Consider the following 13247-nt stretch of genomic DNA (forward strand, 5'->3'; position numbering starts at 1 on the left):
TGGTCACTTGAATGCTGGCAGTGCTTTCACTCTAGTGGTAGCATGAGACGGAGTCTACAACCCACACAAGTGGCTCAGGTAGTGCAGCTCATCCAGGATGGCACATCAATGCGAGCTGTGGCAAGAAGGTTTGCTGTGTCTGTCAGCGTAGTGTCCAAGCATGGAGGCGCTACCAGGAGACAGGCCAGTACATCAGGAGACGTGGAGGAGGCCGTAGGAGGGCAACAACCCAGCAGCAGGACTGCTACCTCCGCCTTTGTGCAAGGAGGAGCAGGAGAAGCACTGCCAGAGCCCTGCAAAATGACCTCCAGCAGGCTACAAATGTGCATGTGTCTGCTCAAATGGTCAGAAACAGACTCCATGAGGGTGGTATGAGGGCCCGACGTCCACAGGTGGTGGTTGTGCTTACAGCCCAACACCATGCAGGATGTTTGGCATTTGCCAGAGAACACCAAGATTGGCAAATTGGCCACTGGCGCCCTATGCACTTCACAGATGAAAGCAGGTTCACACTGAGCACGTGACAGACGTGACAGAGTCTGGAGACGCCGTGGAGAACGTTCTGCTGCCTGCAACATCCTCCAGCATGACTGGTTTGGCGGTGGGTCAGTCATGGTGTGGGGTGGCATTTCTTTGGGGGGGCCGCACAGCCCTCCATGTGCTCGCCAGAGGTAGCCTGACTGCCATTAGGTACCAAGATGAGATCCTCAGACCCCTTGTGAGACCATATGCTGGTGCGGTTGGTCCTGGGTTCCTCCTAATGCAAGACAATGCTAGACCTCATGTGGCTGGAGTGTGTCAGCAGTTCCTGCAAGAGGAAGGCATTGATGCTATGGACTGGCCCGCCCGTTCCCCAGACCTGAATCCAATTGAGCACATCTGGGACATCATGTCTCGCTCCATCCACCAACGCCACGTTGCACCACAGACTGTCCAGGAGTTGGCGGATGCTTTAGTCCAGGTCTGGGAGGAGATCCCTCAGGAGACCATCCGCCACCTCATCAGGAGCATGCCCAGGCGTTGTAGGGAGGTCATACAGGCACGTGGAGGCCACACACACTGCTGAGCCTCATTTTGACTTGTTTTAAGGACATTACATCAAAGTTGGATAAGCCTGTAGTGTGGTTTTCCACTTTAATTTTGAGTGTGACTCCAAATCCAGACCTCCATGGGTTGATAAATTGGATTTCCATTGATTATTTTTGTGTGATTTTGTTGTCAGCACATTCAACTATGTAAAGAAAAAAGTATTTAATAAGATAATTTCTTTCATTCAGATCTAGGATGTGTTGTTTAAGTGTTCCCTTTATTTTTTTGAGCAGTATATTTGTTTCATCAAGACCAGAGGACATTTCTCCAAAAAGTACAATCTTTGTCCCCATGTGCAGTTGCAAACCGTGGTCTGGCTTTTTTTAATGGTGGTTTTGGAGCAGTGACTTCTTCCTTGCTGAGCAGCCTTTCAGGTTATATTGATATAGGACTCGTTTTACTGTGGATATAGATACTTTTGACCTGTTTCCTACAGCATCTTCACAAGGTCCTTTGCTGTTGTTCTGGGATTGATTTGCACGTTTCGCACTAAAGTACGTTCACATCTAGGAGATAGAACGCGTCTCCTTCCTGAGCGGTATGACGGCTGCGTGGTCCCATGGTGTTTATGCTTGTGTACTATTGTTTGCACAGATGAATGTGGTACCTTCAGGCGTTTGGAAATTGCTCCCAAGGATGAACCAGACTTGTAGAGGTCTACAATTGTTTTTCTGAGGACTTGGCTGATTTCTTTAGATTTTCCCATGATGTCAAGCAAAGAGGCACTGAGTTTGAAGGTAGGCCTTGAAATACATCCACAGGTACACCTCCAATTGACTCAAAATATGTCAATTAGCCTATCAGAAGCTTCTAAAGCCATGACATCAATTTTTGGAATTTTCCAAGCTGTTTAAAGGCACAGTCAACTTAGTGTATGTACACTTCTGACCTACTGGAATTGTGATACAGTGAAATAATCTGTCTGTAAACAATTGTCGGAAAAATGACTTGTGTCATACACAAAGTAGATGTCCTAACCGAATTGCCAAAACTATAGTTTGTTAACAAGAAATTTGTGGAGTGGTTGAAAAACAAGTTTTAATGACTCCAAACTAAGAGTATGTAAACTTCCGACTTCAACTGTATCTACACACACACACACACATACATACATACATACATACATACATACATACATACATACATACATACATACATACATACATACATACATACATACATACATACATACATACATACATACATACATACATACATACATACATACATACACCACCGTTCAAAAGTTTGATGTCACTGAGAAATGTCCTTGTTTTTGAAAGAAAAGCTATTTTCTATCCATTAAAATACCATCAAATTGATCAGAAGTACAGTGTAGACATTGTTAATGTTTTAAATGACTATTGTAGCTGGAAATGGCAGATTTTTTTATGGAATATCTACATAGGCGTACAGAGGCTCATTATCAGCAACCATCACTCTTGTGTTCCAATGGCACGTTGTGTTAGCTAATCCAAGTATATCAATATAAAAGGCAAATTGATCATTAGAAAACCCTTTTGCAATTATGTTAGCACAGCTGAAAACTGATTAAAGAACCAATAAAACTGGCCTTCTTTAGACTAGTTGAGTGTCTGGAGCATCAGCATTTGTGTGTTCAATTACTGTCTCAAAATGGCCAGAAACAAAGAACTTTCTTCTGAAACTCGTCAGTCTATTCTTGTTTTGAGAAATGAAGGCTATTCCATGTGAGAAATTGCCAAGAAACTGAACGTCTTGTACAACGCTGTGTATTACTCCCTTCACAGAACAGTGCGAACTGGCTCTAACCAGAATAGAAAGAGGAGTGGGAGGCCCCGGCGCACAGGAATGGTGCAATTTTAATCCCTCAACTAACTGAATTTATACCTTTTATGCCACATCTTTGGTGACTGATTTTGAGTTTCTTACAGTTGTAATACCCTTGTTTGAACTAGGTATTGAGTTTATTCTTGTTTAAACCAAGTATTGAGTTTATTTGTTATAATTCATTTGTATTATATTTAAAAGATGATTGAATTGCTCCTAAACTGTAATGTTGCATTATGCTTTTTGAATAAATATTTATTTAATGTATAAGTGAATAGTTTGGTTTACTTTGAAGTTTAGGTTTTGACCAATTAGGTCGCTTGTTAAGCTGTGGCCAATGGGAGTTGACCTGGTTAACGGGAGGCCTGGGAAAAAAGAGAGGGAGAAAGACGTTGATAAAAGGATGGACATTTTACATTAGGACCGTTGGTGAAGAAAAATTATAAAAGAAGACGACAGAACTAGAACAAAACCCATACCTACTAAGACATGAAGGGAAATACATATTTTATTTTCTAAAAGAGTTGTTATAATTTTGTTAAAACTTAGTAAAGACTGAAGCTATCGTCTCGTCGTGGAGGTATCTGCCAGCCTTGAGGTTAGCCTAGCATCGTGTGACACCGGGAGATAATTGCTTGGGAAGCTTAACGAGTTCGTGTTCCCATGGGATATCGGTTACGGCTAAGGAGTACTGTCTGCATGGGTAGCTGTGCTTGCCTTGGACTTTGTCAGGAAACCTGCATGGAACTGCCATACTTCGCTGAGGGAATATCTACTAAGTAGTGAGTAACCACAACGTGAGGTGCTTCTGGATATTTTTCGGTGTCATCTTTTTTTTTTTTAGCTTCAACGCGGGCCAACGGTTTATTTAAGCAAACTTGAAATAATTTGGACACGGGTTGTGCACGACTCATTGGGGTTTATTATTTTTTTTGATGTTGTGTCTGAAAATGTATTTGTGTTTTGAAAATGTTTTAATACACATATGGAACCTTATGTATGTTGCCTTGGTGGAGTCATTGATTATTTCAATTTAATGCATGGGATAGTTTATCCTGATTCAATAACAGAAACCTTTAATAATTTAATCTGAAGTTAATACCCTATTGTCATAACCCTAGATAGTTTACAATAGGAATTCTTATTGGCGATGTCCTTCTCACCTAACATCCCATGCTGTTGAGATACTCTACATAAGTTAATATTGTGAGAGTCATATTCGACCCTGGTGAGAGGGTTACACAGTCATTTCAATGGGCATAGTTACAGTGCCACAACACTGAAATGCAGCAACCCAAAATGATATCAGTTATGTTAATTGATGCATTATAAAGTATGTTTATTTAGTTGACCAATCAAGTTCAAATTACTATTTTTTTCATATCCACTTCTAAAATGCATTGCCAAAACATTCTCTACATGCCGTTTGAGAATAGGTTTAAAGGGTTTAGATATATTATGTTCTATATGGCTTCATGTGTTACTGGATTCTAGATGCAAGCCATAACCGGTGTGTTTTTACTATTCATCTCAGTCTAAACATTCATTTGTGTTTTTCAGGTGTTCTGTGTCAAAAAGGGGAAGTCTTGATTCCCAGCAGTATAGAGGCTCTGAGTGGATCTTGTGTGCTCATTCCATGTAGATTTACATTGGAGCCTAAATATGAGTCATCCCTCTCTCATCCATGTAAAGGAACATGGAACAGAAGATTCGTGAAACCAGTGTTAATGGCACCCACAAGAGATTACTTGCTTGAGAAGGACTGCACCAGTATCCTGAACATCCCTTATCCCAATTCCTACCTATCCCAATATTTATTCAACCTTGACAAAAGTCTTCCATCTGTGTTTTTATTTCTGGTGGTTGAGGTTAGTTACTGTGTTCACATGTTTATGCAGGTGGTTAATTAAGTGGAGGAATGAATAATTGGGTGGAGAGTGTCTAAGTTCTTGTCACTAAATTCAGGAATACAACTTCAGCAAAAATTACACAAATGCTACTCAATAAAATGTCATGCTTTAGAATATGCCATTTCTTTGTGCCATGTCAGTTACAGTAATACATTGATGTAGCTTGTGTTATAAACTATATTACATCCTTATCTCCTGAAGACACTCCTCCCCAACCCACTCTAATCCCAGCTACAGTGAATGTGAATGAGGGGGAATCAGTGAGTATGATCTGCTCTACTGTAGCCCCCTGTCCCATTCTCCTTCCAACTCTGACATGGATCCCGACTGGGTGACAGTGTGGAGAAGAAAAAACAAGAGAAGGGACCAAACTGAAGTCAAGAGTTCTACTCTGACCATCTACTGCATCATACCTCCATCATGGACAGACAATCTCCTGCACTCCTCTCAACAAACGAGAAGCTAGCAACAGTGATGTATCGTTGGAGAAAAGTCTCACAATCACTGTTCGATTTATGTCCAATTGTTATTCTGGTTATAATGGAATAAGTTAGGCCATGTTTGTGTTGATAGTAAATCATTATGTTTTTCTTTTCCCCAGACCCTCCCAAGTACACCTCAACGTCAGTCCGTCCCTCTGGTTCAGTGGTAGAGGGCAGCTCTGTGACTCTGACCTGCAGCAGCAATGCCAACCAAGCAGTGAAGACCTACAACTGGTACAGAGTCAATGGAAAACAGTTCACATCAACGGGGTCTAAAAGAGTTTGTACAATCCAGGTGTCTGCAGACAACAGCCAGTTCTACTGTGAGGCCAGCAATTATCTTGGATTACAGAAGTCTACTATCATTCAACTAGGTGTGCCATGTCCATTTTTAAAAAATTAAACCAAAAACTATATTGTAGCATGAACCAGATTGACCCACTGCTAGCAATGGGTGAAATGGTGCCCACCACAAAATCTAGTAACATTTTTTTTTATTTTCTCAAACTTTTTACAGACCCCCCAGGAATACATTAGCATCAGTCAGTCACTCTAGTTCAGCGGTAGAGGGCAGCTCTGTGACTCTGACTTGTAGTAGCAATGCCAACCCACCAATGAAGACCTACACCTACTACAGAGTCAATGAGAGTAAGATGGACCCAATGGAGTCTAGATCTCAGTTTCTGGTCCTGCAGGATATCAGTGAGAGTTCTGTTCTGCTGTGAAGCACAAAATAGCTATGGCAAAGATAGGTCCAACTTCCTTGTGTATCTGCACCACTGCACCTCCACAACTACAGGTAGGCATACTGCTGTAACAATGAGAATGTACTTTATTTCCATCATAGACTAAACAGATTATTGTGTATAATTAAATTAATTAACATTAAATTAATTACATTTTAAGCAATTTTACAAATTAATGATTATGCTATTACCTGTATACATTCGTTATAAAGACTATTGGTAAACATACAAAAAGTATAAAGACTGGATTTGGTAACTAACAAAGTAAATCAAACATGTCTTGTAGCTCAAATATCAGTTCCATCCATAATCTGTGGAGTGGTCATTGTCCTGTGGATTCTATAAATATAAACATATCAGGTAAAATGGACTTACTGTAATTGCTAAGCAAGTAGAATCTTGTATTTCATTATTTCATGGACATTCTTCAGAAATAGTCTTATATATAATCTTGGTTATCCCAGAACTAAAATCTAGCGTAATTTGGTCATTGGTAGTCTGTCAGTGAGAAATTAATATACTGCTAAAAAAAAATAAAGGGAACACCTAAACAACACATCCTAGATCTGAATGAAAGAAATAATCTTATTAAATACTTTTTTCTTTACATAGTTGAATGTGCTGACAACAAAATCACACAAAAAGAATCAATGGAAATCCAATTTATAAACCCATGGAGGTCTGGATTTGGAATCACACTCAAAATTAAAGTGGAAAACCACACTACAGGCTTATCCAACTTTGATGTAATGTCCTTAAAACAAGTCAAAATGAGGCTCAGTAGTGTGTTTGGCCTCCACGTGCCTGTATGACCTCCCTACAACGCCTGGGCATGCTCCTGATGAGGTGGCGGATGGTCTCCTGAGGGATCTCCTCCCAGACCTGTACTAAAGCATCCGCCAACTCCTGGACAGTCTGTGGTGCAACGTGGCGTTGGTGGATGGAGCGAGACATGATGTCCCAGATGTGCTCAATTGGATTCAGGTCTGGGGAACGGGCGGGCCAGTCCGTAGCATCAATGCCTTCCTCTTGCAGGAACTGCTGACACACTCCAGCCACATGAGGTCTAGCATTGTCTTGCATTAGGAGGAACCCAGGACCAACCGCACCAGCATATGGTCTCACAAGGGGTCTGAGGATCTCATCTTGGTACCTAATGGCAGTCAGGCTACCTCTGGCGAGCACATGGAGGGCTGTGCGGCCCCCCAAAGAAATGCCACCCCACACCATGACTGACCCACCGCCAAACCGGTCATGCTGGAGGATGTTGCAGGCAGCAGAACGTTCTCCACGGCGTCTCCAGACTCTGTCACGTCTGTCATGTGCTCAGTGTGAACGTGCTTTCATCTGTGAAGAGCACAGGGCGCCAGTGGCGAATTTGCCAATCTTGGTGTTCTCTGGCAAATGCCAAACGTCCTGCACGGTGTTGGGCTGTAAGCACAACCCCCACCTGTGGACGTCAGGCCCTCATACCACCCTCATGGAGTCTGTTTCTGACCGTTTGAGCAGACACATGCACATTTGTGGCCTGCTGGAGGTCATTTTGCAGGGCTCTGGCAGTGCTTCTCCTGCTCCTCCTTGCACAAAGGCGGAGGTAGCGGTCCTGCTGCTGGGTTGTTGCCCTCCTACGGCCTCCTCCACGTCTCCTGATGTACTGGCCTGTCTCCTGGTAGCGCCTCCATGCTCTGGACACTACGCTGACAGAAACAGCAAACCTTCTTGCCACAGCTCGCATTGATGTGCCATCCTGGATGAGCTGCACTACCTGAGCCACTTGTGTGGGTTGTAGACTCCGTCTAATGTTACCACTAGAGTGAAAGCACCGCTAGCATTCAAAAGTGACCAAAACATCAGCCAGGAAGCATAGGAATTGAGAAGTGGTCTGTGGTCACCACCTGCAGAACCACTCCCTTCTTGCTAATTGCCTATAATTTCCACCTGTTGTCTATTCCATTTGCACAACAGCATGTGAAATGTATTGTCAATCAGTGTTGCTTCCTAAGTGGACAGTTTGATTTCACAGAAGTGTGATTGACTTGGAGTTACATTATGTTGTTTAAGTGTTCTCTTTATTTTTTTGAGCAGTGTATATCCATATGGTAATATATCAGTTTCAATATTTCCGTTCTAATCTTTGTCTTCATCTCTATTCACTATCAGATTATCCAGAGCACTTTATCTCACAGTACAGAAAATACTTTGGAGTTTTGAACACAATAATAGGTATCTTATTGTAATTACCTAGAAATAACATGGTAGTAGTCTTTGTTTTCTTTTTATGGTGCTTTTGCTATTAAATACTGTATTACGAATTAGGCACTTATTGTGTGACATGTTCCCATTTCTGCCAACAGGCAGTAGGTGACACATACGCCACACTACAGATCTCCAACGTGACCTCTACTTATGAGGTCATACAGGCGAGAGCACTCTTTAGGCTAGTATTAGTGATTTGCACACCAAAAAAATCTAAGTAGTTCTAGCACTTTTGGAATTGCGTATACAAGTAGAATTTATTTGACCACACATGACATACTTGTGTGTGTGTGTGCATGGGTGCGAGCATGCATGTGTTTGTGTGTTTGTGTGTGTGTCAGAGGAAAGAGTGTGGCAGCAGAGGAGCACGGAGAGAGCCCAGTGGCAGCGATATGTGAATGCTGCAGAGGGGAGAGCAGCAGTCACACCATGAGCGTAGCTCTGGATTCCCGGGTTCGGCTCAACCTGAGAGACGTAATACAGGGACTGTGGAAATAGACCTCATCAGAATCTTTTTAATCTATCAGATAACTGTAAATAACAAGCTTAAATCAAGCTTTTCACCTTGTCATCTCCAAATATTTTAGTTTAACCATCCATTTCCACCCTTTATGTTTCTTTCAATTCATGTGTATTTCAGATTTTATTGCAAATTTTTATATAGCCGTCTACAAAAATCGCAGCACTTCCCATGGCTAAGCAAGAGGGAACTACGTATGCACATATGAGTGGCCCTCGTGTTGAGGGTCAGAATTGCGGTTGTGTTGTTGACTATGTAGTGCTACAGGGCGATAGTCATTTAGACAGGTTACCTTGGCATTCTTGGGCACATGTAAGTATGACAGACTGGGTCAGGGAGAGTTTGAAAATGTCAGAGAAGACACTTGGCAGCCAAATGGCTATTCAATGACATTCATGTTCTTTGAAATTGCATATTATGTCCATGTAGCCTGCCAGTGTAACTACAACGCTCTGGCACTCGCACTGAAATGTTTAGGAGGCTACTGTCAGAATGTTTTAGTCCAGTCCATCCAATCAGCGTTTTGGGTGGGATTTTTTTTTCTTCTTCAGGGAGTCAGACATGCGCAGACTGACCTGTGCTGTGTTAAGAGGGGAAATATTTATGTTTTTTTTTCATGCTGCGCACGGTAGCAAGCTGGGAAAAAATGCACTACCCTCCCCTGTGCGAAATAAAAAACCATCCTCCCCTCCTCTGTGTCCAATAAAAAAACATCCTCCCCTCCCCTGTGTCCAATAAAAAAAACATCCTCCCCTCCCCTGTGTCCAATAAAAAAAACACACCACCCTCCCGTGTCCAATAAAAAACCAGACTACCCTCCCCTGTGTCCAATAAAAAAAAACACACAACCCTCCCCTGTGTTGTCACGACTTCCACCGAAGTCGGTTCCTCTCCTTGTTCGGGCGGCGGTCGGCGTTACCGGTCTTCTAGCCATCGTCGATCCACTTTTCATTTGTTTTGTCTTGTTTTCCTACTTTACAGAATTCCACACCTCACCATGGAGTCAGCAGGAGCAGGTACCCCAGTTATAGGAGTCGAGGAGCGCGTCAGAGAACACGCGGCGATGCTACAACATCTCGGCGTCGCGATGGACCGCGTCGTCCAGACCATGGAGCGCGTCGTCCAGACCATGGACCCCTGGGAGAGACAGGGAGTCCCTCCAGCACCTCCACCAGCACAACAGGGGTTCCCACTACTCGTCCCTCCTGTACGCGGTTCCAGGGGATGCGTCTCGCCCTTCACGGGGAGTATGATGGGACATCGGCACGGTGCCAGGGGTTCTTGCTACAACTGGACCTATACCTGGGCACCGTTTACCCGGCTCCCTCGGGAAGGGAGAGGGTGTCCGCCCTCGTCTCGTGCCTCTCAGGGAGAGCTCTGGAGTGGGCTAACGCCGTGTGGGGAGAAGGAGATGCGGCGTTGGACGACTTCAGAGTTCACCCGCCGCTTCTGGACAGTCTTCGACCACCCGCCCAAGGGTAGAGCGGCGTGTGAACGTCTTTTCCACCTGAGGCAGGGGACGAGGGACGTCCAGGAGTTCGTCCTGGAATTTTGGACCCTGGCCGCAGGAGCGGGATGGAACGACAGGGCCCTTATCGACCACTACCGTTGCAGCCTGCGCGAGGATGTCCGTCGGGAGTTGGCCTGCAGGGATGCCACCCTCACCTTTTACCAGCTGGTGGACCTGTCCATTCATTTGGATAACCTGCTGGTCACCCGTGGACGTCCAGAGAGGGCTCTGTTGATTCCCTCTCCCAGCACCACCGCTCCGGTGCCTATGGAGCTGAGAGGTGCTGCGCTCAGGGAGAGTGGAGGAAAGGCTTTCATGTGTTCCATCTGTGGCCGCAGAGGTCACACTGCTGGTCGGTGCCGGGTTGGTTCCTCTAGGGGTCGAGGCAGTAGGCAGGGCGCTTTGGCGTCGCCCCAGGTGAGCATGCACCACTCTCATCCAGAGCCCTCTGTTGTACACCTGTTTGTAAATGTTTCCTTTCCTGAATTTTCCCCGCATTCCCAGCATAAGGCGCTCGTCGATTCAGGCGCGGCTGGAAATTTTATCGACAGAGCATTCACCCATAGGTTTGGGATCCCTATTGTTCCAGTGGTTAGGCCTTTCCCAGTTCACTCTCTGGACAGTCAACCATTAGGGTCCGGGGTAATTAGGGACGCTACCATCCCCCTGGGCATGGTGACGCAGGGGGGTCACGAGGAGAGAATCAGTCTCTTCCTCATTGACTCTCCTGCATTTCCCGTTGTACTAGGCCTTCCCTGGTTAACTCGTCATGACCCCACCATTTCATGGCAACAGAGGGCTCTCATGGGGTGGTCGCGAGAGTGCTCAGGGAGGTGTTTAGGGGTTTCCATTGGTGCTACTACGGTGGAGAGTCCAGACCAGGTCTCCACCGCGCGCATTCCCCCCGAATATGCCGATTTGGCTCTCGCCTTCTCCAAAAAGAATGCGATTCAATTACCACCCCATCAATGGGGGGATTGTGCGATAAATCTCCTGGTAGACGTTGCACTTATGGAAACATATGTTTCTGAATCTCTGCGTCAGGGGTACATTCGGTCCTCCACTTCACCCGCCTCCTCAAGTTTCTTTTTTGTGAAGAAGAAGGAGGGAGGTCTGCGCCCGTGTATTGACTACCAAGGCCTAAATCAGATCACGGTGAGGTACAGTTACCCGCTACCTCTTATCACCATGGCGATTGAGTCAATGCACGGGGCGCGCTTCTTCACCAAACTAGATCTCAGGAGCGCTTACAACCTGGCGCTTATCAGGGAGGGAGACAAGTGGAAGACGGCGTTCAGTATGACCTCAGGGCATTATGAGTAACTCGTCATGCCGTACGAGTTGATGAATGCTCCATCAGTCTTCCAAGCCTTTGTAGGCGAGATTTTCTGGGACCTGCACGGGCAGAGTGTAGTGGTGTATATTGATGACATTCTGATATACTCTGCTACACGCGCCGAGCAAGTGTCCCTGGTGCGCAGGGTGCTTGGTCGACTGTTGGAGCATGACCTGTACGTCAAGGCTGAGAAATGCCTGTTCTTCCAACAGTCCGTCTCCTTCCTAGGGTACCGCATTTCCACCTCAGGGGTGGAGATGGAGAGTGACCGCATTTCAGACATGCGCAATTGGCCGACTCCCACCACGGTAAAGGAGTTGCAGCGATTTCTAGGGTTTGCCAATTACTACCGGAGGTTTATCCGGGGTTTTGGTCAGGTAGCGGCTCCCATTACCTCACTGCTGAAGGGGGGACCAGTATGTTTGCAGTGGTCGGCTGAGGCGGACAGGGCTTTTGGTCATCTGAGGTCTCTGTTTACCTCGGCTCCCGTGCTGGCCCATCCGGATCCCTCTTTGGAGTTCATAGTGGAGGTGGATGCGTCCGAGGCTGGAATAGGAGCCGTGCTCTCTCAGTGCTCGGGTACACCACTGAAGCTCCGCCCCCGGCCGAGTGAAACTATGACGTGGGGGACCGGGAGCTGTTGGCTGTCGTCAAGGCTCTGAAGGTGTGGAGACATTGGCTTGAGGGGGCTAAACACCCTTTTCTCATCTGGACTGACCACCGCAATCTGGAGTACATCCGGGCAGCGAGGAGACTGAACCCTCGCCAGGCAAGGTGGGCCATGTTTTTCACCCGTTTTGTTTTCACACTTTCTTACAGACCAGGTTCCCAGAACGTGAAGGCAGACGCACTGTCCTGGCTGTATGACACAGAGTGGCCCATGGATCCCACCCCCATACTCCCGGCTTCCTGCCTGTGTGGGAGCTGGACGCGGACATTGAGCAGGCGTTACGTGCAGAGCCCGCTCCCCTCCAGTGTCCCGCTGGGTGTCTGTACGTTCCGTCTGCTGTCCGTGATCGGCTGATCTATTGGGCCCACATGTCACCTTCCTCTGGTCATCCAGACATTGGTTGGACGGTGCGCTGTCTGAGTGGGAAGTACTGTTGGCCCACTTTGGCCAAGGACGTGAGGGTTTATGTTTCCTCTTGCTCGGTGTGCGCTCAGTGTAAGGCTCCTAGGCACCTGCCCAGAGGTAAGCTACACCCCTTACCCGTTCCACAATGGCCATGGTCGCACCTGTCAATCAATTTGCTGACCGATCTACCCCCATCACAGGGAAACACCATGATCCTGGTTGTTGTGGATCGTTTCTCTAAGTCCTGCCATCTCCTTCCTCTGCCCGGTCTCCCTACGGCCCTACAGACTGCGGAGGCCTTGTTTACGCACGTCTTCCGGCACTACGGAGTGCCTGAGGATATAGTGTCTGATTGGGGTTCCCAGTTCACTTCAAGGGTCTGGAGGGCATTCATGGAACGTCTGGGGTCTCCATCAGCCTTACCTCGGGTTTTCACCCCAAGAGTAACGGGCAGGTGGAGAGAGTTAACCAGGATGTGGGTAGGTTTCTGAGGTCTTATTGCCAGGACCGGCCG

This window comes from Salmo salar, chromosome ssa05, assembly GCF_905237065.1.
Source record: "Salmo salar chromosome ssa05, Ssal_v3.1, whole genome shotgun sequence".
Classification (NCBI taxonomy): Eukaryota; Metazoa; Chordata; class Actinopteri; order Salmoniformes; family Salmonidae; genus Salmo; species Salmo salar.